The 24,867-nt window shown below is 37.4% G+C and overlaps 1 protein-coding gene and 1 long non-coding RNA gene across 5 annotated transcripts in view; one reads left to right on the forward strand and one right to left on the reverse strand.

Annotated features, from left to right (window-relative positions):
- Nucleotides 1–24,867, reverse strand: part of MTERF1 (mitochondrial transcription termination factor 1) — a 154,054-nt gene that overhangs the window by 102,348 nt on the left and 26,839 nt on the right. The window lies entirely within an intron of this gene.
- Nucleotides 1–24,867, forward strand: part of LOC111773163 (uncharacterized) — a 49,422-nt gene that overhangs the window by 685 nt on the left and 23,870 nt on the right. The window contains exon 2 of the long non-coding RNA XR_011438175.1: nucleotides 4,588–4,671. This is a non-coding gene — a long non-coding RNA (uncharacterized lncRNA). The remainder of the gene's footprint in view (nucleotides 1–4,587; nucleotides 4,672–24,867) is intronic.

Consider the following 24,867-nt stretch of genomic DNA (forward strand, 5'->3'; position numbering starts at 1 on the left):
AGAACCACTAAATCCAAATCTTTGCATGGGGCCTAGGAATATGCATTTTAGTAAGCTCCCAGGGAATTTCTTGCAGAATCCTTTCCATAGAAAATATCACCAATTAAGACCACATTCCTATGGGAAAGTCATTCATAATTTCAACTAAGGATTCAAAGAATGAATCTTCCCTCCCTCCCTCCCAACCCCTGCTGAAGCACTTTCTTATTACATTAGAGATGCCCCATTCCTACTATGCTCCAAGTTCCCATTGGTGGTCTGTCACCTGAGAGAGAGCCTCCAACAAAGCTCAGGTGATAATAAGGGAAACTGATGAAGAGGGATGGGATCTCAAGAGGTATGGATAAAGGGATAAAGGCATCGGTGGGACCTCCTGCCACTATAAGTCTACAGGAACACTCCCTGCACACACACTTCCTTGCAAGTCCTCTCTCTCTCTCAAGTCAGTGTCACCCCATCCCCAGCTACCCATTTCTCTGCTATCCCCCACTGACTTTGACTGTGATTTCTCTCTTCTCCTTGCCTTACCTCAAAACAGGCCCCAAACTCACACCCTCTCCCCTGCTGTCCCTAAAGGCAGTATCTAATGCCTGTGTGATTTCCTTATTATCAGCAACCAAGAGAAATAAATAGCAACTAAAAAGAATCTCCCCTCTGCATTGTCTCATTCACTGTAGGTAGGGTTGCCAGATAAAAGATAGGACACCCAATTAATTTAAATTTCAATGAGTAATTTTTTTAGTATAACTATATCCCAAATATTTCATGGAACATTGTTATACCAAAACATTATTCATTGTCTGAAATTCAGACTTCACTGGACATCGTGTAGTTTTTATTTGTGAAATCTGACAACCCTAGCTGTAGGGGAAGAAGAAAGTACACAGAGGTGATCACAAGTGATGATGAAAGTCTTTACGTGCCTAAAGGACTGCAGCGAGAATCATGTACATGTCAGGAATCCCAGATTCAATCTCCTCTGGGCAGCTCCCCTCAGAAGCAGAGAGCGCTAGAGATGGAATGAAGCCCTCCAAGACTATGGATGAGCCTAGTGTTGAGGCAGGCAAGACTAGAGAACAGAATAGAACAGTGTAGAAAACTATAGAAAATATCAGACTGCACCACATATAGTAAGAGTAAGTATTGTTTCCTTAACAACAGGTATGAAATTTTTGTATTGGTACATATGTGCTGGTATTGGGTCACCATGTAAAATACATTTCTTATTGGAGTGCAGTCAAAATAGTTTGATAAAGACTGCCCTGGGCCATCTAGCAAAGGCAGGTACCCTCTGTGAACGCCCGACTGAAAGGAATATATGTAAGTTGGGAAATATCTATAGTATGTTAGCCTATTTATTTGAGCAGTTCCTACTCCCTAGCACATATCTTTGATGTGAGTGATCTGGAAGAATAGTCTATTGTAGCAAAGACTGCCTCTGTCCTCCTCTTTCCTGATGAAACATCAGACCACATCTTCCAAATGTCTTACAGCTCACTAAAATCATGAGACTGGTTCTCATCAGCAGAATGTGGGAGAGGGGATGATGTGTGTCACCTCTAGTGAGGTGGTTAAGAGCATGTACAACTTTTCCACACTCTCTCCCCACCTTGTCTGAAGGCTGGACACAGGCTAGATTTCAAGGTCTTAGAAGATGGTGGAATGATTCGTTGAAAAAGGTCTGCATCCCAGCATTGGACCAAAGCGCCAACCTACCCCTAACAACCTGCATTGGCTTTATTATGTTGAGCCACATTTTGGGTTGTTTATTTTAGCAGACTAACCTGACTGCCACAGTTATATTCTTATTTATACAGAAGGCAGATAACTTAAAATTGCAAATATACTCAAGCCAGTATAAATTGCTACACAAATGGACTCTATAAAAGTGTACCAGCCTTGAACCAGTTGCTTCAGGAATGTTTTCCATTTTATTAGCATAATGATGGCATTTACTTACCAATGGTTTTGTAATTGTGAATTACCAATATTACCAGTTTGATCCTTGAGTTTCTTTTTCCATACATTGATTTTTATATGAATCATAATAGGAAAATTATGGTTATTTATATGTTTGTCATTCACAGGCAAAAAAATTGGAACCATTAATGCCAGGATAGTGAGGAATAAATTATATACATCTGATACCCTTCAAAATAATCTTATATAGGACTACAAACCTATGTGCATTTAGCCTCATCTATCTTTCTTGATAGTAGGATTAACTCTCTAAATAAATAATTTACAAAAGTGACTCAAATGAACCCAGCTAACTTATGCTGCTGTCTATCTTAAGTCTCCGTTACCTCCAGGATAAGATCCGAATGCCACAGCACATCGTGCCCTTCATGTCCTTGCTCATCTCCCTTGACTGGGTCCCCACATCCCCATCCTCTCACATTTAAGCAATGCTGAATTACTTGTAATTTGTACAAGTCATCTAAAAAGCACATTTAAAATGTAGATTTCTGGACCCCACTGTTAAGAGTCATGTTCACTAGGTTTGGGGTAAGACCCTGGGTTCTGAATTTTAATAAACATCTCAGGTGACTCTGATGCAGGAATTATAAATCATCTGTTGAGAAATTATTTAAAACAAATGATAAAAATACATAACACTTTAAGATGTTTTACAGAATTTTAGCAAGAAAAAATGCTACAAAATGCATTTATTTCTATTATTTTTAAACATATAGACCGGTTACTGATTTTATTCATAAATGAAGTTATAAAAATAACTAGGTAGTACATTTCTAAAATATCTACTGAATTTATTTCTAAAATAACTAAACTATTAAAGCCATTTTCCACTTTGATTAAGAAAAGTATTAACAACTATTCTAACTTCAACTGCTATGTTCTTTAAATCGTGACCATATATTATAAAACAAAATATTGGATTAATTTCTATTTTGATTAGGCTGATTTAAAAAAATAGCAGGGGCTGGCACTGTGACCAAGTGGTTAAGTTCTCTCGCTCTGCTTCAGCAGCCCAGGGTTTCACCGGTTCAGATCCCAGGCGCAGACAAGGCACTGTCCCACACAGCAGAACTAGAGGGACCTGCAACTAGAATATACAACTGTGTACAGTGGACTTTGGGGAGAAGAAAAAACAAATAGATAGCAGTAATATAAACAGGTAATATTGCCGTCTGAATCATGAGAAATAAACAGTCACATATTAAATCCAGTGGGAAAAAAACAGCCTCCAACGGCCAGTAGAGGCTACAATCTCACAGAGTCCAAAGAAAAATTCATTTTTCAAAATTAAATTTTGGTCCAGAGGATAGTTCCATATATATGAACTACCAATGCTCCATTATAACTTCTTGACTATTAGTTCAGTTCCCAGAACTAGAGCATTTTTAGTGAAATTTGGAAACAGACCTAGGTTTTCATTCCCCACTTCACTTCAATCCACTGTGAGACGTTTTGCAAATCACTCCCTTTTCCTTTTTACACTCCTCATCTATAAAATAGGATTAACACTTGCTAATAACTTAAGATTGAAAAAAAAGACCATAATTATGTCTCTGACAAAATTTGAGAATCTAAGAAATAAATCACTGGATATAAAGCAAAATGTAATTATCCTGGAAGTTTTCCCTGTTGCTCTATTCATAGAGTACTTATTTCAAAAATAAATATTGAAAAAAAATCGTTCTCATGGTTAATACTAATAAATATTTATTGAGGAGCCTATAGGGTATTCGGCAATGTACTAGTCAGAGACCTTACATTCAATTTGAAATAGATTCACATTGCAGAGAAATATATAACCTAAATTAGAGTTTCAGGAATTGGAGACTGGCCAGGTTCTCCTCTGGGAAAAAAGAATTCAAATACATGAAGAGTTAACTGGGTACATGAGAACTGGACACAAATCTCAATGGCTGAGCTAAACTACTTTCTCAGACACCAGTCCTACAAACATCACTGTCAGATTTCTTCTATAAAGAAGCACAACTATAATCCCCACGAGACCTGAAGAAGCACCTCCTCTGAAGTCTAGGACTTCAGCTCTTCTCCACAGCCATCTAAACAGGGTGGCCCAAAGGAATCTCAGTTTTAATAAAACCTCAAGCCTCCCCACAGAGTACCTCTATTTAGAATTCTAGACTTGGCTTCTTAGATTAAGAATTCTTTTTAACCAATTTGTAGAGCTTTAGTCAAGGCATGAAATAACATGTTGCAGAGTAATTGAGCCAAGAACTTTGTGTCAAAGGTTCAAAACCTCATTCTACCTTGACTCACCCTGGGACCTGTGAAAGTGACTTCACTTCTCTGGAACTCTTTTTTCTCATCTAGAAAATGGAAAGATGAATACTAGCCTGCTTTGATCAGAGGCTTGTTACATGAGGGAAAAAATGCATTTGTAAAGGTCTTTGGAAAATACAAAGAGCTATAGAAAGGTTAGATAATAAAGGTTTTGTCTAAGCAGGATTGGAATGGTTTCTTCTCATTTGTACCCTCTGTTGAACTTACCTTTCTCTTCAGGCTTCCCTAAGGAAGTATTTTTAAATAAACTTTTAAATGCCTTTTGTATTCATGTTTCAAGTTCTCCTGGAATTGGCTTTTTTCCTCCAGCACTATATATCCAAGATAATGAGGAATTCAGAAGAACTATCTGCTGATGAAAACATCCACATGCTGGCCTGATGCCCAACAAAGGTGAGTACAATCCATAAGCAACTAGAGACATCTGCCTCTTTCTACACAAGTAGTTGGGTCCCTACAGCCCTTTATCAAATTCTCATAGAATAGGAATACCTCTACCAAGGGATTTGAATTTTGAGTAGATTGAATTTCTCATCAGCTTATGAGCTTTTCCTTCTCTAGTTTATTTTCTAAAAATAATTCATTTCCTTCTGTTTTAGTTTACAAAGCACTTCTGCATATTTTAGCACACATACAACCAAAACACATGGGGGAGGAGTACTACTTGAATGAATTCACATATACTTATAAAATTATCTATCCACCCAAGTAACGAATGGATGCCCTCAGGACAAGGTGATGAAAGATGAATGTTCTACCCCGCCCCTAATTTTACAGTCATTGTATTTTGTTTGTGATGGCAAAGAAAAGAAAATAATCAAGCTAAAATATTTTTAATGTCTTATTTCACCCATCCTAAAACAAACGAAAACATAAAATAGAAAAATAAGATATAATTTTGAGTTCTGAAAAAAGGTATTGCCTTAATCCCTTTTACCAATCCAGAAGGACTAGATGAATGCTTAACAGTAATTTTCATTATTTTTCATATGGGACTGCTTTTTTAAAAAAAAGTTAAAAAACACTACTACAAGTATGGTTATACATTACAGTTAGACAGAAACTTAAAATTCTTAGAGTTTTCACATACACTATTTAATCTAGCCTCACAACAACCCTATGAGGTAGGCAGAGAAGCTATTAATATCCTCATTTCCTAGGTGAGTTAACTGAAACTCAGAGGAGCCTAAGGACACGCCCTTGACTGCTTAGTAATAACTGGTAGAGTTAAAAGTCAAACCTAGGACTGGGCTCTCTGTGTTGCACAGTGCCGCTTGCCTTGGTTATTTCAGGAAGATTAGAAAATAAGATTGGAAAAGCAGGCAGGGGCCAGATTATGGAGGATCTTGAATGCCAGGAAATGCCAAATCACTCAAGGATTGCTGTTGTTTTTTGTGTCTTGGGGGATTTTTTTGGTTTGTGTTTTAAATTAGAGCTGAGCTATAGGAAGACTAATCTAGAAGATGGATGTATAATAGATTAAGGAAAAGATGGTGTATCAGCCTGGGTGCAATCAAGAGATAGAAACCACACAGTATTTGAATAGAAAATTATAAATTAAAAAATTATTTATCTATGATAGAGGAGTAACCACAAAGATGTAAGAGAATTCTAAGGAGAACATTATGGTTGATGGAGACTAACAAAGAAGACTAAATTTAGACCTCCTCAAGGCTGGGGTAAAGACCTCACTGGAGAAGGTATAGTTGCAGCCCAATGGATAGTGGAGATGTTGGCTGGATTGGCCAGGTCAGACTTGGTCCATAGTCACTGCACAGCAAGAGATAATCCTCCCAGGAGTAGGCAAGCTGAGATGAGCACACAGAGGGAATCAGGGCACTACTGCTGATACAAGGCCTGAAGCACATGGTATCCATGGTGGGAGAGTTAGAGGAAACAACATTCTGGGGTGCAAGCAAGAAAGACTAGTGGGCAGACACACAGAAAAAATCAGGGTGGCACTGCCAGCATGAGACCTAGACCACACCACTGTCTACCTTGGCAGGGTCATAGCAAGGTAGTCACCAAGTCCAGGCCAGGCCTTTGAGGTCAGCAAGGGTCTATACATTCTGGGGCACATTTGCGGTAGAGCACCAATAGATGGCCCAAACACACACAGCTCTGATGGACCCTGAAGCAGGCACATGGAAAAGCAAAATGTAGCACATGGAACTAGGAAGAAAAATTCTTATCTTCCTGCAATGTCACTCCAGCAACATCTAGTGACAAAGCTTAAAATCATGCTCACTGTGACAGAGGGACGCTTCAAGAGTCCAATTCATTATACCAAGCAGATATTGAAAAGTAAATTTGGAGCTGAGAGACAATAAATTGATAACTGACACAGATAGCTTGGAAGTTCTCCTCCCCTCCAAGCTGAACCACAGTAACGACAACAGAAATTGCCATTGATTGGAACCATGATTTAGTAATGGTCCTACAGCCATTTCTCAGTCTATTCTATCTGCGTTCTTGTAACATTGATCTTCAATTGGTTCCTTAAAAATATTCTCTTACTTGAGCTGGCCCCATGGCGTAGCAGTTATGTCCAGCGCGTTCTGCTTAGGCGGCCCAGGTTCATGGATTCAGACCCGAGGCACAGACCTACCCCACTCATCAAGCCATGCTGTGGCAGCAATCCACATACAAAATAGAGGAGGATTGGCACTGATGTTAGCTCAGTGCTACTCTCCCTCAAGCAAAAATAAGAAAGATTGGCAACAGACATTAGTTTAGAGCAAATGCCTCACCAAAAAATACGTATATTTTCTTTTCTCCTATTGCATATTTAATGATGATTCTAATGTAAAATTCTAGCTCTCCAAAAGATTTCTACATCTTCCTTTTTTAAGAGAAGGCAATTAGAAAAAAGGAAAGGAAAAGATGGGATCTAGAGAAGTAGAAACTTGTTCCAGTATTCTGCCATGGACCACTAAAGCTGATCATGGTAATAAGATCAATTTGAAAGCAACTGGAACTTCAGTTAAAAACAACTTCTCTATCCATCAGTGACTGATCCTCTTGCCCACTTGACAAACACTTTTTGCTTAAGGTAGGGGGATCAAAAACCTTTTCCCATTGATCTCTTCAAGCGAGTCACACCCATTCAGAAAATGAAAGAGACCAAAGGGAAAGGGGGAATTAAGGTGGATAGCACTTAGTAAGCAAACATTGCAAGAAGTATGTTCTTGCTCATAGGTTTGTAAATAAGGGAATATCTGGTGCAAGCTTCTCCACCCAAAATGTATATAAGTGGATTTCTGGAAGCTTTTTAATGTTTAATGTTTAATGTTCTAAAAGTCTCTAATGGAGGAGGAAAGTCCAAAGGAGGAAGAACAAAACAAAATGATGGAAAACTCTGAGTTCTTCCATCTATGTACGAAATACACTGCCTTTTTCACAAGCCATCAAACCATTAACTTTCTTTTTCTTTTTAATGGTTGTGTAAGAGCTCTTTTACTGTATCTTTTACTGTAAGAGCACCTCTCAAAAATTCTACAAACATATTATAAATCATCCTATTCTTTAATGAAGCAATTCAATTATATATTGTTAACAATTCACTCCTTCTAGTGGCTTCCATAATACAATGCTCTCCTGATTTTCCTCATACTTCTCTCCCTTAAGCAGTGGAGTTTCTGGGGTTCTGCTATAGGCCTCTTCTTTCATCACCCTACCCTTTCATCTCCTCAGTCATCAATCCCATGGTTTCAATGACCACCTATGTGGAAATGACATAAATATGTTTCTGCAGCATCGACCTGTCTTCTAAGCAACAGATCTAAATATCCAACTGCCTATAAACAAAATATGAATGCCTCCCAGGTACTTCAAAACCAACATGTACAAAACTAAGTCATCACCTTGCCCCCAAACCTTTTCTTGCTCCTTTATTCTTTATCTCAGTGAATGGCACCACCATACATCCAGTTATCCAAGCTAGTAACCTAGAAACCATTCTTGGTTCCTCCTTCCCCTTCAACTCCCACAGGGAATTCTACTTCCTAAATATTTCTGAAGTTCACCCACCTCTCCCAAACCCAGGCAACTCCCCTAATTCATGGCACTATCATCTTACACCCTCTTAGTAAAGTCTTTTCATCCAACCCATTCTCCACACAGAAGCCAGAGACATTCTTATAAATCAGAAATCACATCCCATAACTCCATGATAAGAAGGGCTTAAAACCCTTTAGTCACTCTTAGGATAAAGTCCAAACTTACACTACATGACTTTAAAAGTCCTTACTTGCCCAGCCTATCTCTCCACATTCATTTTTCCTCCCTCCTCCTTCACCAACACATCCCAAGTCTCTTGTTTTCTCTTGTCTCTGAGCTTCTGTGCATGCTGCTGATTCTGTAGAACCCTCTTCCCTTCCACCTAGCCCTGTGCACTTGGCCTATTTCTACTCATGCTGAGATTAAGTGACTCCTCCCAGGAAAAGCTTCCTCAGACTCCCCTGGACTATGAAGGGCTCCTAAAGCACCCTATACTTCTCCCAATCTAAGCATGGATCACATTTCACTTTTGTTTACTTTTTTTAAAATCAGCTTTGTTGAGGTTTAATTTACATACAATTAAATTAGCCAATTTAAGTGTATAATTTAATACATTTTAACAAATGTATCAGTTGCGTAACAACCACCACAATCAAGATACGAAACAGTTCTACCAGCCCAAAAAGTTCTATTGTGCTTTTTTCCAGTCAATCCTCTCACCACACCTCTGGCTTCAGATTAGCCACTGATCTGCTCTGTCACTATAGTTCAACCTTCTCCAGAATATCATATAAATGGAATCATACATACATACATAGGCAGTCATTTGTAGCTAGCTTCTTTCACTTAACATAATGCTTCTGACATTCATTCTTACTGTTGCATGGAAGAGTAGTTAATTTCTTTTTCTTTTTTTCCTTTTCTCTCTCGTTTTTTTTTTTTTTTTTTTCTTTTCCTGCTGTGTAGCTTTCCATTGCATGGATGTACCAGTTGTTTATCCATTCACCTGTTGTTTCCAAAATGCTTGTTTCTAGTTTGGATCTATTAGGAGTACAGCTGCTATGAATATTTGCTTACAAGTCTCTGTCTGGACATATATTTTCATTTTTCCTAGGCAAAGACCTCCGAGTAGGATTGTTGGATCATATAGTAAGTACATGTTAAACTTTATAAGAAGTTGCCAAATTGCTTCCCAAAGTGGCTGTTTCACTTTGCATTCCCACCAATACAGGACAGTTCTTGTTGTTCTATGTTCTTGACAACACTTGGTATGGTCAGTTATATTAATTTTAGTCATTCAAGTGAGTTGTATAGTGGTAACACAGTGTGGTGGGGTGTTTTTTTTTTTTTTTTTTGAGGAAGATTAGCCCTGAGCTAAGATCTGCTGCCAATCCTCCTCTTTTTGCTGAGGAAGACTGGCCCTGAGCTAACATCTGTGCCCATCTTCCTCTACTTTATATGCGGGACACCTGTCACTGCATGGCTTGACAAGCAGTGCGTAGGTCCACACTTGGTATCCAAACCAGCGAACCCCAGGCCACTGAAGTGGAACATGGAAACTTAACTGTTGCGCCACCAGGCCGGCCCCTACAGTGTGGTTTTGGTTTGCATTTCTCTAATAATTAATGATGTTGAACATCTTTTCATATACTTATTTGCCATTCATATATCTTCTTCAGTAAAGTTTCTGTTCAAAGCTTTTGCCCATTTTTGTAATGGGTTCTTTGACATTTTATTATTGAATTATAAGGTTCTCTATATATTCTGATAAAAGTTCTTTATTAAATATATGTTTTGAAAATATTTTCTCCCACTCCAAGACTTACCTTTTCATTTTCTTAACAGTGTCTGTTGAAAACCAAAAGATTTTAATTTTGATGGAGTCCAATTTACTTTTGTTTTATATCACACTTTATTAATTGTCTATCTTTCCTACTACAGAATAAGTTCAATGAGGGAAGACTACATGTTTCTCTCACTTACTACTTTATTTCCTGTGCCTGAAAGGCACTCAACACCTAGCACTTAAAGCACTCAAAAATATTTAATAAATTGATTATAATTAGTAAAATGTGGAGGTACAACTGTCTTCTGTACTAGACAAATCAATCATATTGCCTGCCACACTCCCAGCCTGTTGGGCTGTCATATTTTGTACCACGTGGTTCTATTCTTTCTACCGCTCTCCTTCTTGGCTGCATATTATTAGGCTAGAGAGAAGCAAAGGCATCCAATCCTCAAGCTGCCCATCTAACTATATAAAGGGCTCTGATACGGGAAAATCTGTTCAAACAGAGACAAGCTAGACCAATCAGTATCTTGCAAATAGAAACTTAAATTGCAAAATATAGAGAAATAGGCAGTTAACAGAGATATGAACTGAAATGATGCAAAGAAAAAGGCCATGGAATACAGCAGGAACCATGAATAAGATGACATTCTGAAGATGAATCTGTGAGGTAGATAAAAGAGACCAAATATACTGTAGTAGTTATCAACCTGACTAGAAATCTAAATAACTTGAGAAACTTTAAAACTCAGTCATCTGGGTCCCATCCCATAGACTATTATTTACTCAACATGTATTTGTTTACATCTACTATGTACCAAGCACTGTTCTAGGCACAGGATACAGTTGTGAAGAAAATGGATGAAAACCCTTAACATTATTGAGCTTATGTTCTCAGTCAGAATCTATAGGGATGGGCGCTAGACATGTATATATTTGCTATAGATTAAATGTTTGTGTCCCCCCAACATTCATATATTAAAATCTTAATCCCCAAAATGATGGTATTAGGAGGTAGGACCTTTGGGAAGTGATAGATCATGAGAGAAGCGCCCTCATGAATGGGATTAGTGCCTTTATAAAAGAAGCCAGAAGAGAGTGCTCACCAGAACTCCATCATGTTGGCACCCCGATCTCAGGCTTCCAACTTCTAGAACTGTAAGAAATAAATTTCTGTCATCTATGAGCCACCCAGTTTGTGGTACTTTGTTTTAGCAGCTAAAACTAACAAAAACAATATTTAAAGCTCCATGGGTGAGTCTGACTCAGACTCAAGAACCACTGAAAAGGAAGAGTGAGTTAGAAGTGGAAAAAGAGAAATGACACAGCAAAAGAAGAGAAACAGAGACTCACTGAGTCATCTAAGGCGGAGATCTGGTCTAAAAATCTGTGAATTCCTGGTACTGAAGTCTAGAGAGCCACCTGAGATTTTGTTCCAGCGTCGGTGAAACTCAGTTGTAGTGTCCTTTCTGCTTTCCCATGAGGCTTAGGTTGTCCCAGACTCCTCTGAGGCCTGCCCACTCAGTTGAGGTTCCTGTTTTGTTTACCTCCCTCTTCATTATTTGAAATGTTGACGAAAATAATCCATAACCAGTCTATAAATGAAAATTTGGGTGAGTTTATTCTGAGCTAAAATCTGAGGACCATGGCCCAGGGCCTTTCTTCCCAAAGGAAGAAGGGGCAGCAAAGAAGTGGGGTTTACAGAGTGGTTATATACCCCCAGAGAGGATGTTTCACATAGGATTGAAATGTCCCTTTTGCAATAGTTGCAAGACTGCTCTGTCGGCACCGCTATTGATGGACACAGCAGGTAGGTCTGCTGTCTAGGTGGACACAGCAGGGTGGCAGGTCTGCTGTCTGGAGCTGGGTGGTCACAGGTGAGCTGGGTGGTCAAAGGTGAGCACAGCAATCAGTTCCCAGCCTAAGGAAAGATGCTTATCCTTAAGGAAATGCCAATGTGGGGGGACGTTGCACCTTTATCTTAAGGCCATTTGTTCTTGCCATAGTAAATGTTTTAAAGCAGATACGCAGTGCGTGCTCAACAGCCACAGTCAGGCCCTTTTGGAAAAACAAAGTCAGGCCGAATTAGGTTTATTCCAAATGGCTTCCTCATATACTCCAATATATCCTATTGCTTGCCATTTCAATTTGTCAGAAGTAACTCGAAAGTTTCTCTTCCTTAGAATGAAAATAACTGAACTAAACCCATGTCCTAAACTCAGGTTCCTTCTTGCCCTAGATGAAAGGCAGATGACTGACAACAACATGCCTAGCCTTTTCCAGGCTTTCTAACCTATTTCCCCAGACAATGACTGAGGACCAGTAACAACTTAGGCAGTTCCCGTAGGACACTACCATCTGCATATGAGGATCCCATGAGTATGAGTAAGAGTAGACTCCTACTGCTTTTTCTTTGATCACGAGAACAGACCCCTTAGACAACAGTCCAGACTGGACCTGAGTCAATCACTCTCCTTTGGACACTATATTTTGCCTGTTCGCCACTAGTGTGAGATTTTTCCAGATAGCCTGACCTTGAGCTCTGACCCTGCCTAGACCCAGCCTGGTCCTCTCCTCCAACATGTCTCCCTCCAAGTTATTAATTCAATAAATATTTCTTGAGTACTTAATTATGTGCCAGACACTACGTTAGTCATTAGGAAAGTAACAGCCCCTACCCTCATGGGTCTCACAATTTAACCAGAGAGACAAAAATAGAAAAAAAGTTAAAATAATTATCAATTATGATGAATTATAAAAAAAATCAAAGGACTGAAAATAGAAAAAAGAAAATTTAAAAAGTGAAACCAACTTTAGATAGGGTGTTTAGAGGAGATATAATGAAGAGTTGATATTTCAGCAAGAGATATAAAGAATGAATAGGAGCCTGCATGAGAAACAGGTAATTCATAGGCCCTGAGGTAGGAAAAACATGGCTCAGTTAAAGAACTGAAAGAACTCCGAATTGAGAGAGGTTAGGATGACACCAATATAATTAAACAATTCAATTTGAGGCTTTAAAAAAAATCCTTCTGTTTCTCTCTATAGGCAGTTTCAGGATATCTGCATTTTTTTTTTTCTGGGGCAATACTGAGGCAGGCCTGATCAAATGAGTGAACAGTCCATCTTGACTAACCACTTAACATTCAGTGAAACCAATTCACCTTTCAGTGGGAATACAGAAAGGGAAGGCCACAGAGACTTTCAAGATTTAAGTGTCCAGACTTTATGGTTTTATCTACACTATATTGACCAAAGCAAGCCAAAAGGCAAGCCTAGAGTCAAGGGGTGGGGAAATATACTCCACCTCTGAATGGAAAGAGCTGCAAAGTCACACTGAGAAGGCCATAGGTACAGGGAGGCCATTAATATGCCATCAATATACTCAAAATACACTTGAGTGTGCCATTCACATTCCATTAGCTATCACCTCTGTGTACAGACTCCTGACTTGCTCTGCTTCCTCAGTGGAGGCTGCCATTCTGGAGTTAATCTCTGCAACTTGATCACTCCTCTCAGCATCTGTCCTGCCTCCTATACCGGCTCTTATAATGGGTCCACTTCCCTCTCTCCAATTCCTATTGCCTTGAAGGGACCACCAGGTTTCCCACTATTGTTCAGATGAGTAGTAGCAGGCTTATAACCTTGACGCCTGTCCCTGCCTTGAAAACAAACCTGGGCTGCCTTTTGAGCAGAAAAATAAGAGGATAAAAGGTCAGCCTACAGCCAGCAGACATCCAAACATGTGAGCGGGCCCAACAAAGGTCAGCAGAGCCACCTACCCAACACACAGCTGACTTCAGACACATGAGTGAGCCCAGCTGAGACCAGAAGAACTACCCCACTGATCTGTAAAGTCCCCAGCAATTATAAATAGCAACAAAACAAGAAGTGCAGTCCTGTAGACTAGCCCATGATGGCGGGAGGTGGAGGAAAGGGGAACTACAACTGAGCGCTGACATGGGGACTCAGCAGCAGTAATCCCTAAAGTGAAATTGGTGAGGAGATTTAAGGGAGTAATTCAAGTAACAGGATCCTGAATCTGGGCAGAGGAAGATTGTGAGTTTGATTTTAGATGTTTTTGATGGAGATAGTAGAGATGTACAAAAGCAGTTGGAAATATAGACCTGGAGCTTGGAAAATAGTTGGGAGTAGATGAGCTTGCCAAGAGAGTGGAGAAGGAAAAGAAAGCTGAGGACTTAGCCTTGGGTAATGGCCAAATTAGAGAATATTAAAAAGATAAGTCAGTTTAAAATAAAGAGAAAAAAGACAAAGTAAACAGAAAAAGATCCAGAACAACGTGGTGTCATAGAAGACATGAGAGCAGAGAATTTCAAGACAGGGAGTATTAAACAATGTCAAAAGCTCCAGCAACATGAAGGAGAATAAGAACTGAAAAATCCTATCTGGAGATCAGTGAATGAGAATGAACAAATATTTTAAGACTGACTCACAGTGAAAAGTATAGTAAAATAAGGGCTTTAATTTGCAATTTTGAAACATTTAGCAAAGTTTTTGAAAGGTCACACAGGCCCAGTGTCAACAGAATGAAGTCGATGGGCAGCTAGTGTGGGGGCCTCAAGAAGAAAGACATTTATCAGGAAAATATAACCACTATTTTTCTGAAATTCCCACTATTGCTTATAAAAACCAAACACTCCTTGGGGCTGGCCCCGTGGCCGAGTGGTTAAGTTCGCGCGCTCCGCTGCAGGCGGCCCAGTGTTTCGTTGGTTCGAGTCCTGGGCGCAGACATGGCACTGCTCATCAAACCACGCTGAGGCAGCGTCCCACATGCCACAACTAGAAGGACCCACAATGAAGAATATACAACTATGTACCGGGGGGGCTTTAGGGAGAAAAAGGAAAAAAATAAAATCTTTAAAAAAAAAAAAAAAAAAAAAACCAAACACTCCTTGAAGTTTGGAAACATTTTGAATATGCCTCACTTTGCAGATTTGGAAACAGTACCCTAGAGAGGATTCAGCTTAAAGGAAAAGGAGCCCAAAAAATTGGATTGTGTAAGAAACCAAGTGTAATCTTTCTTTGATGGCACTCACTGGGCACTCTCTGAATTTACAATCAGGGGCTTCTAATTGATAAAGCTTTGATAGCACAAAAGGTCACCACGGATTACTCAGTCGTGCTTTGCAACACACTGTGCTCTTCACAAACCTTAGCAATTAACTGCAATAAATAATGGCAAATAAATAATCGCTCTCAAACATAGGACAGAATCCTGAAGCCTCTTACCTGCAGTAAACAGCAGGAGGAACTGGCCTTTGTTGTAAACATTCTCCATACCATAGTTAAATTCACCTCTGAAGAATGTCTGATGTTTTTTCCATTTAACACATGCATTTATATGGGATTTAAATCTATTCCCCCACATGATAAGAAACCACATTTTTAAATAAATTCTCTGTATCATAAGTGATATATGCATGAACCTGCCATTTTTTTAAATCTCTTTAATTAAACTATTCCTTCTTTTAACCAAAAACCTTTATCGTCCTAATGATTTATTATTTTAATTCAATCCAACTGGCAAGAAGGAATTAGGTGTCACTCTGTTGTAACACGTCTCATTCCCATGCCAATTTTGTTCGCAATAAATGTGTTACAGTTCTTCTATTGGCAGTCAAGGCAACTTCATACAAAAGCAGCATTTACTTGCAATTACAACAGAGCCAAGTAATACATACGCTATTTGACAGTTTGGAATATCTGTTTTCCAACATTCATCTGGAGCTGTTATTAGAACCATTAAAATTATTTTTTACCATTTTTAAAGGCCCAAGACATATTAATTTGTCCTGATGGATGGTATAATGTGTCCATGTAAAAGAAAAACAAGTGTTACATAAAACATGACTAAATTGTCAACCACCTCCTCTTTACCTTTCTTTTGACTATATATTTAATTTATTCTCCATTGAAAATGGCCACTAGTAAAAAATAAAAACCTCCATTTTGATTTACTTTGTACTCAGTGATATTCACACCCCTTGTCACAATGAGCAATGCCATTTTTAATCTGGAATAAAACTGAAACCTTTGCTTTCACATAAAAGTAAACACAGATGGTCTGATAATAGTAGAGAACTTTGAATAAACTACCTCATTTAAAGCATGCCCATTTAATGCCACATTTCATTAAATACAGCCTGTCTTAAACAAGACAGGCTCTCCTACAAGAAGCCAATCTTTATCTTTATTTAAACTCAGAGTGCGTGGCTTGTCTGTCACTATAAAAGACTTTGACTTCTTTGTACAGGGGCAGACCTTAAAGCTGAGGAGCAGAGTGGGCCTCTCTAACGCAGCCAGGCCAATCCAATTTACAAACAGATTCTATTCAAAGGTTCTTTTGTCAGCCTATTGTGGGACTGTAAAAGCATTTTACCATAGAAACAATGTTATATTCAGTGGTTAGATTCTTAAGAAAGGTCATAAAAGCCTGTTTAACCACCATATAGTTGTGCTAGTAGTTTAATACTATCAAAATACACCTGTGCTAAATAACACTATAGAACTATGCACAATGTTTCTATGAGAAAATTCACTGAGAGTTCCAAGTTTGTATGCCTGTAACATAGCTTCCCAGTAATACCCTTTTCACTTCCTCTTGCAGACCTCCCTCCCCTTGGGCAACAGGAGTTGAACTTTCTTGCCCTTAATACAAGGCAGCAGTGTGGCCACTATTATTTGGAGCCAGGATTTCAGCATAGTAGAAGAACCACATAGGGAGCTGAAGACAGAGACAGGGGCAAGTGGTGAAGGTGTGGTATAGAGTCTTGCCAGCATACACTTTAGGCCACACTCCTTGGTCTAGCCTCTGCACTATCATTCTTGTCTTTGACCCTGAGGATCATTCTGATTCACCTTCGATTGCTACTACCTGTTGCTTCTACCAAGGTTTCTCTCTTCCTCCTGATCTGTTGTACCACAGATCAGCAACCTCAACTTTTCTCCTTTGTTCCTGTGTGTCCTTTTGAAGTTTCCTAAAGATTTATATAGCTGCTAACAAAGGAAGTCATGGGATAAAAGAGCTCTCCTAAATTTACTTTCCACATCTGTGTTTTTTTTAGTTTAGACTAAGTTGAGAAAGACAAAAGTACACCTGGATGACAATAGGTTTTGGGGGATAAAACAAGGTATGAATTTGTTCAACATTCAAGAGCAAGACAGATCACATTAAATGGATATGTTCTACTTAGAAAGAAATCTGGCTCAGGCCCCATCAGCCAGAGGTATTGAGATATTCCAACGCATGTTTGGGAGACTGCTTCTTCCCACCTCCTCTCCCCCAGAATGGAGGGCAAGGTAGTGCCCTGAGAACAGGGTAAATCTCTTCTTCTGAGCCTTACGCCATCATGGTCACACATGAGTCATTGATTGCTTAAGCCCACCAGTCCACTCAAAAATGGGCCACACCATTCTTCCACACCAGGGATCTTCTAAGTTAGCTTCCAAGACAGTCAAATGCTCACTGTCCACAGCATCAACATGCCCCACCTCAACTCCTCATCAGAAGACCTCACTTCAAGGGCAAGGGGAACAGGTTCCAACTACTCATAAAGCTGTCACCTAGATTGGCACACTATCCCAATTTCTAAAAGTTAATCCCACTCCTGCCAGTTCTGTATCCTCTGGTCTCCTCAACAAACGCCTTCCCCCTAGCTCCATGCTCCCACTGCCACTCTCCTCCTATACCTGTATTCCCAAAACAAAAACTTGAGTGGTAGGGTGTTATCCCAGGTGGCAAGAAACTCCCATTTTCATCCATGTTCTTTTTCCAGGCCTTCCATATAAAGGCTATTTATAACATTCTAAAGCTAGGAAACCCAGAACCAAAACATAACAGTCTCTGAGGAAGGTGGAAAAAACAAGATATTCTGTCAATAAATTATCCTGCCAAATATAGTTCAGAGGAACTCCTAGGCTAAGGTTTTTCTGGCTTTTTCATGATAGGTTTTCTGTGACGACAAGGCCAGAGACATAAATGATAGAGTGAGGAGGTCTAACATCCATGTAATTGGACTCCCAAAAGGAGAACAAAGAGTAAATAGGGCAGAAGGAAAACCTGAAGAAATAATGTCTAATTATTTTCGAAGACTGAGGAAATACATCAAGATATGGAATCAAGAATCCTTATAAACTGAAAGTATGATAAAGAAAAAGATCACACTTAGGCTCAGCAACCAGAAATCATTCATTCTTTTACATGTGATGATGGTTTTACAAAGATATAAAATAACAAAAGTTTTTAGAAATCTTTATCTTTTGGACATATATACTCAGATTTATGGATGAAATTATATGATGTCAAAATAATTAAGGGATGCAGGAGTAAATAGGGATATAGATAAACAAGAACAAATTGCTAATCTTATCATGAGTTGATAATTGCTGAAGTTGAGTAATGGGTAAGTCAACATAGAAATTGAAGTGAAGAAGAAAGCCAACTGGTTTTGTTTTGTTTTAATTGTGGTTAAAAAAAAAAGAAAACACATTGGGGCCAGCCCCATGGTCTAGTGGTTAAGTTTGGCACAATCCACTTCGGCAGCCCAGGTTCAGTTCCCAGTCACAGACCTACACCACCCATCAGCAGCCATGATGTGGCAGTAACCTACATACAAAATAGAGGAAGATTGGCACAGGTGTTAGCTCAGGGCAAATCTTCCCCAGCAAAAAAATATATATATTATTTACCATCTTAACCATTTTTAAGTGTACTGTTCAGTAGTATTAAGTATATTCACATATTTACCATCTTAACCATTTTTAAGTGTACTGTTCAGTAGTATTAAGTATATTCACATTGTTGTGCAACAGATCTCCAGAACTTTTTCATCTTGCAAACTGAAACTCTATACCCATTAAACAACTCTCTATTTCCCTCTCCCTGCTGCCTCTGGAAAATACCATTCAACTTTCTATTTCCATAAATTTGACTACTCTAGATACCTCATATAACTGGAATCATAGAATATTTGCCTTTTTGTGACGGGTTTATTTCACTTAATATAATGTCCTCAAGGTTCATCTATGACGTAGCATATGACAAGACTTCCTTTTTCAAGCTGAATCATATTCCATTCTATGTATAAGCCACATTTTGTCTATCCATTCCTCTGTCAATTGACATTTTGGGTTGCTTCCACCTTTTGTACCTATTATGAATAATGAATATTCATTATTAGAGAATTATTATTGTGCCTTAGAGAACTGGCACAAATGCTAATTCTTATACTGCTATTATTGCCATGAGTAATAAACAGTCCTTCGTCTCTGACCCAGGAGTCTCATGTCCTCTGCCAGCATCCATGAAACTGTGGCAGGCTACCTTATTACCTTGCAAGTAGGATAAAATCTCAGATCTTTCACCATTCTTGACAAAGATCCATAAAATAAAAATGATAAAAGTAATATCTACCAAAACCTAAAAGATGCAGTTAAAGCAGTGCTCAGAAGTATATACTTAGTCTTAGAAATTTATATTAATGATCAAAAAAAAGAAAATGAATGAATTAAGCATTCAGCTCAAGATCTTAGAGAAGGACAATAAAATAAACCTAAGGAAAGCAAAAGGAAGATAACAGCAGGAAAAAATTAAATATAGAAAAACAGCAGAACATATTTTTTAAATGTCAATTCTTTAAGATAAATAAATATATTAGAAAAAACATTCATGATTCTGAACAAGAAAAAATTGAGGAAAGAAAAATTATATTTTTTAAAGTAAAATTATATAAATAACCACAGAATTAGAGGATATTAAAAGAGCATAGACTCTTTTGCTCAAATTGGTGGAAAGAAAACTGAAAATATGATTCTTTAGGAAACCATACCAATATCAAAGTTGAATTCAGAAAAGATAGAAAATGTAAATAAACCAATTGTCATTGAAGAAATGTTGTCAGAGATCTACCCCCATCAAAAATCACCAAGCCCAGGTAGTTTCCTAGGTAAAACCATTAAGGTAACCAAAATGCTATTTGAAGTATTGTGTGTGAGTGTGTGTTGTGTATTTTAATTACTTGTAAAGATATATGTGAAATGTGTATGCATAAAAAATATAATGTCTGAGATTTGCTTCAAAATAATATGGAAGGAGAAATAGACAATGGGGCAAGGGTCTATAACTGAAACGAGCTTAATCATGAATTTATAATTGCTGAAATTAGGTGATAGGTACATGGGGTTTCATTATGCTGTTCTACCTACTTTCATATATGTTTAAAATTTTCCTTAATAGAAACTTTTGCAAATGCTATTTAAACTATCTCAAGTAATAGGAAACTAAGAAAATCATCCACACTTCTTTTCTGTTTAGTGAAGCCAGCAAAACACTAATACCAAAACCCAACATATGTTGCACAAAAGAAAACTACAGATCAATTTAATAATAAATATCTACCTACAAATCAGAATTAAATCATTACCAATTGGAATTTAACAGCACATTAAAAAAAAAATACACTCTCAGTGACAATAAAAACCACTGTTGTTGGTGAATATGATGCAATCTATGCAGAAACTGAAATATAATAATGCACACCTGAAAAATACACAATGTTAAAAGCCAGTATGACCTCAACAAAAAATAACAATAATAATAATACAATCTGGCAAGATAAGTTCATACCAGGGATGGTGGGATACCCATTAGGAGCAAATGATATTAATAAGCTGAAAAGAAAAATCTTAATCATCCTCATAGATAAAAATTGGCATTGATCAAATTCACATCTATTCTTCATTTTAATTAAAGAATTCCTAATAAAATAGGGATAGATAGATACTTGCTTCACACAATTTTATAAAATCATGCATCATGCTTAACTGAGAAATAGTACACACATTTCTATTAAAGTCAAGGAAAAAATGCCTATTATTAGCATGATTATTTAACATTGTTATGGAAGTATCAGCTGACAAAATAATTAGAGAAAAGAATGGGTAAAAATTTAAGATAAAATGGAAAATAAATAAATAGCCTTCTTGTACACAAACAACAACCAGTTATAAAGTATAATGAAATAAAAGCAATAAAATTAAATGCCTAATAACAAATTTAGCAAGAAATATGTCAGAACTATTTAAAGAAAAACCTTAAAATGCTACTGCAGGTCACACACACCCAAAAAGAAGACTTGAATAAATGCAAACAATGTGATGCCACAGATATGGTACAGAAATGAAACATTTCTCAGTAGAGAAAGAAAGGGTTATTCAACAAATGGTGTTGAGATGGATCAGTTTAATTCTTTAACCATAAAACTACCAGAAGAAAACGAGTAAATTATTTTATAACATTAGAAGGGTAAAGTCTTTCTAAACTATGAAAGAAAAAAAAGATAAGTCCAATTAAAACATTCTACACTGAAAAAAAAAAAGCTGTAAGGAAGGAAGATAGGAACCAGGGAACTACAAAACAGCCAGAAAACAACTAGTAATAAGGCATTAGTAAATCCTTACCTATCAATAACTACTCTAAATGTAAACGGATTAAATTCTCCAGTCAAAAGGCAGAGAGTGGATGGATGGATTGAAAAAAAAGACCTAACTATATGCTACCTACAAGAGACTCACTTCAGATTTAAGAACACATATAGGCTCAGAGAGGAGGGATGAAAAAAGATATTCCATGCAAATGGAAACCAAAAGAGAACAGGGATAGCTATACTTACATCAGACAAAATAGATTTTAACTCAAAAGCTGTAACAGAGATTTTTTTAAAGTCATTATATAATGATAAAGGACTCAATTCCCCAAGAGACTAACAATCATAAACATATATGCATCCAACATCAGAGAACCTAATTACATTAAGCAAATACTAAGAAGTCTGAGGAAAGAAATAGACAACAACACAATAATAGTAGGGGACTTCAATACCCCACTTCCAACAATGGATAGATCATTCAGACAAAAAATCAATAAGAAAACACTGGACTTGAACTATACTTTACACCAAATGGGCCTAACTAACATATACAGAACAACTCATTCAATGGCAGAAGAATATACATTCTTCTGAAGTACACATGTACACATTCTCCAGGACAGATCATAAGATAGGGCACAAAACAAGTTTTAGCAAATATAAGAAGACTGAAACCATACCAAGTATCTTTATGACCACAATATATGAAACTAGAAATAATAGGAGGAAAACTGGAAAATTCACAAATATGTGGAAATTTAAAAATAAACTCTGGAACAATCAATGGATCAAAGAAGAAATCAAAAGGCAAATCAAAAACATCTTAAAACAAACAAAAAAATGTAACACAACATACCAAAACTTATGGGATGCAGCAAAAAGCAGTTCTAAGAGGGAAGTTCCTACATGTAATGCCTACATTAATAATAATAATAATTACATAACATAAATGCCTACATTAAGAAAAAATAAAAACCTCAAATCAGCAACCTAACTTTATACCTCAAGGAATTAAAAAAAGAAGAACAAACTAAGCCCAAAGTTAGCAGAAGAAAGAAAATAACAAAGATCAGAGTAGACATAAATAAAATAGAGACCAGAAATACAATAGAAAAGGTCAATGAAATTAAGAGCTGTTTTTTAAAAGACAAAATAATTGACAAACCTTTAACTACACTAAGAAAAAAAGAGAAAAGAAAAATTGGAGAAGACTCATAAATAAAATCAGAAATGAAAGAGTAGACATTATACTTGATAGCACAGAAATATGAAAGATCATGAGAGACTGTTATGCATAATTACACACTAACAAATTGAATAACTTAGAAGAAATAGATAAATTCCTAGAAACATACAACTTACCAAGACTGAATCATGAAGAATAGAAAATCTGAACAAATGAATAACACATAAGGAGATTGAATTAGTAATCAAAAACATCCCAACAGGGCCGGATCTATGGCCAAGTGGTTAAATTTACACACTCTGCTTCAGTGGCCCAGGGTCTCACAGGTTCAGATCCTGGGCATGGACCTAGCATGACTCATCAAGCCATGCTGAGGTGGCATCCCACATAGCAGAACTAGAAGGACCTACAACTAGAATATACAACCATGTACTGGGGGACTTTGGGGAAAAGAAGAAGAAGAAAAAAAAAAAGATTGGCAACAGATGTTAGCTCAAGGCCAATCTTAAAAAAAAGCCCAACAAAAAAAAGCCCAGGACCAGATGACTTCATAGAATTCTACCAAATATTTAAAGAAGAATTGATGCAATACTTCACAAACTCTTCCAAAAAATTGAAAAGAAACACTCCCAAACTCATTTTATTGGACTAGAATTATCCTGATGCCAAAGCCAGATAAGGACACTACAAGAAAAGAAAATTACAGGCAATATCCCTAATGAACATAGATGCAAAAATTCTCAACAAAATATTAACAAATTGAGTTTAACAGCACATTAGAAAGATCATAAAACACTTGATCATATCAAGTGGAATTTATCTCTGGGATGCAAGGATGCTTCAACATAGGCAAATTAATAAATGTGATACACCACATTAATAGAATGATAGAAAAAAATCATACGGTCCTCTTTGATAGATGCAGAAGAAGCATTTTACAAAATGCAAGATCCATTCACAACAAAAGCTCTCAACAAATAGGTATACAAGTAAAGTACCTCAACATAATAAAAGCCATATATGACAAACCCACAGTTAACAAAATAAAACATTTCTCCTGAGATCAGGAAGAAGACAAGGGTGTCCCCTCTCAGTACTACTGTTCAATTAGTACAGATTGTCCTCATCAGAGCAATTAGGCGAGAAACAGAAAGAAAAGGCATTCAAATTGGAAAGGAAGAAGAAAAATTGTCCTGTTTGTAGATTATATGATCTTATACATAGAAAATACTAAAGACTCCACCAAAAAACTGTTAGAACTAGTCAATGAATTCAGTAGAGTTGCAGGATGCAAAATCAACACACAAAAATCAGTTGTGTTTCTATACATTAACAACAAAATATCTGAAAAATAAACAAGCTCATTCACAATAGTATCAAAAACGATAAGTGAAATAAATTTAACCAAGGAGGTAAAAAAGCTGTAAACTGAAAACTATAAAATTGTTATGGAAGAAATTGAATAAGACACAAATAAATGGAAAAATATCCCATGTTCATGGATTGTAAGAATTAATATTATTAAAATATCCATACCACCCAAAGTTATCTATAGATTCAATGCAATCCGTATCAAAATTCCAATGGCATTTTTCACAGAAATAGAAAAACAAGCCTAAAATTCATAAGAAACCACAAAAGATCCCAAATAGCTAAAGCAATCCTGACAAAAAAGAACAAAGCTGGAGGCATCACACTTCCTGATTTCAAACTGTATTGCAAAGCATTAGTAATCAAAACAGTAAGGTACTGGCATAAAAACACACATAGACAAATGAAACAGAATCAAGAGTCCAGAAATAAGCCCACACAAATATGGTCAACTAATAGTTAACAAGAGAGTCAAGAATATTCAGGGCCGCCCCATGGCTGAGTGGTTAAGTTCACACGCTCCACTTCAGTGCCCCAGGGTTTTGTGAGTTCGGATTCTGGGCGTGGACATGGCACCGCTCATCAGGCCATGCTGAGGTGGTGTCCCACATAGCACAACCAGAGGCACTCACACCTAGAATATACAACTATGTACTGGGGGGCTTTGGGAAGAGGAAGAAATTTAAAAAAAAAAAAGAAGAAGATGATTGGCAACAGATGTTAGCTCAGCTGCCAATCTTTAAAAAAAAAGAATATTCAAAGAGGAAAGGATAGTGTCTTCAATAAACAGTGCTGGG

This window comes from Equus caballus, chromosome 4, assembly GCF_041296265.1.
Source record: "Equus caballus isolate H_3958 breed thoroughbred chromosome 4, TB-T2T, whole genome shotgun sequence".
Taxonomy (NCBI): Eukaryota; Metazoa; Chordata; class Mammalia; order Perissodactyla; family Equidae; genus Equus; species Equus caballus.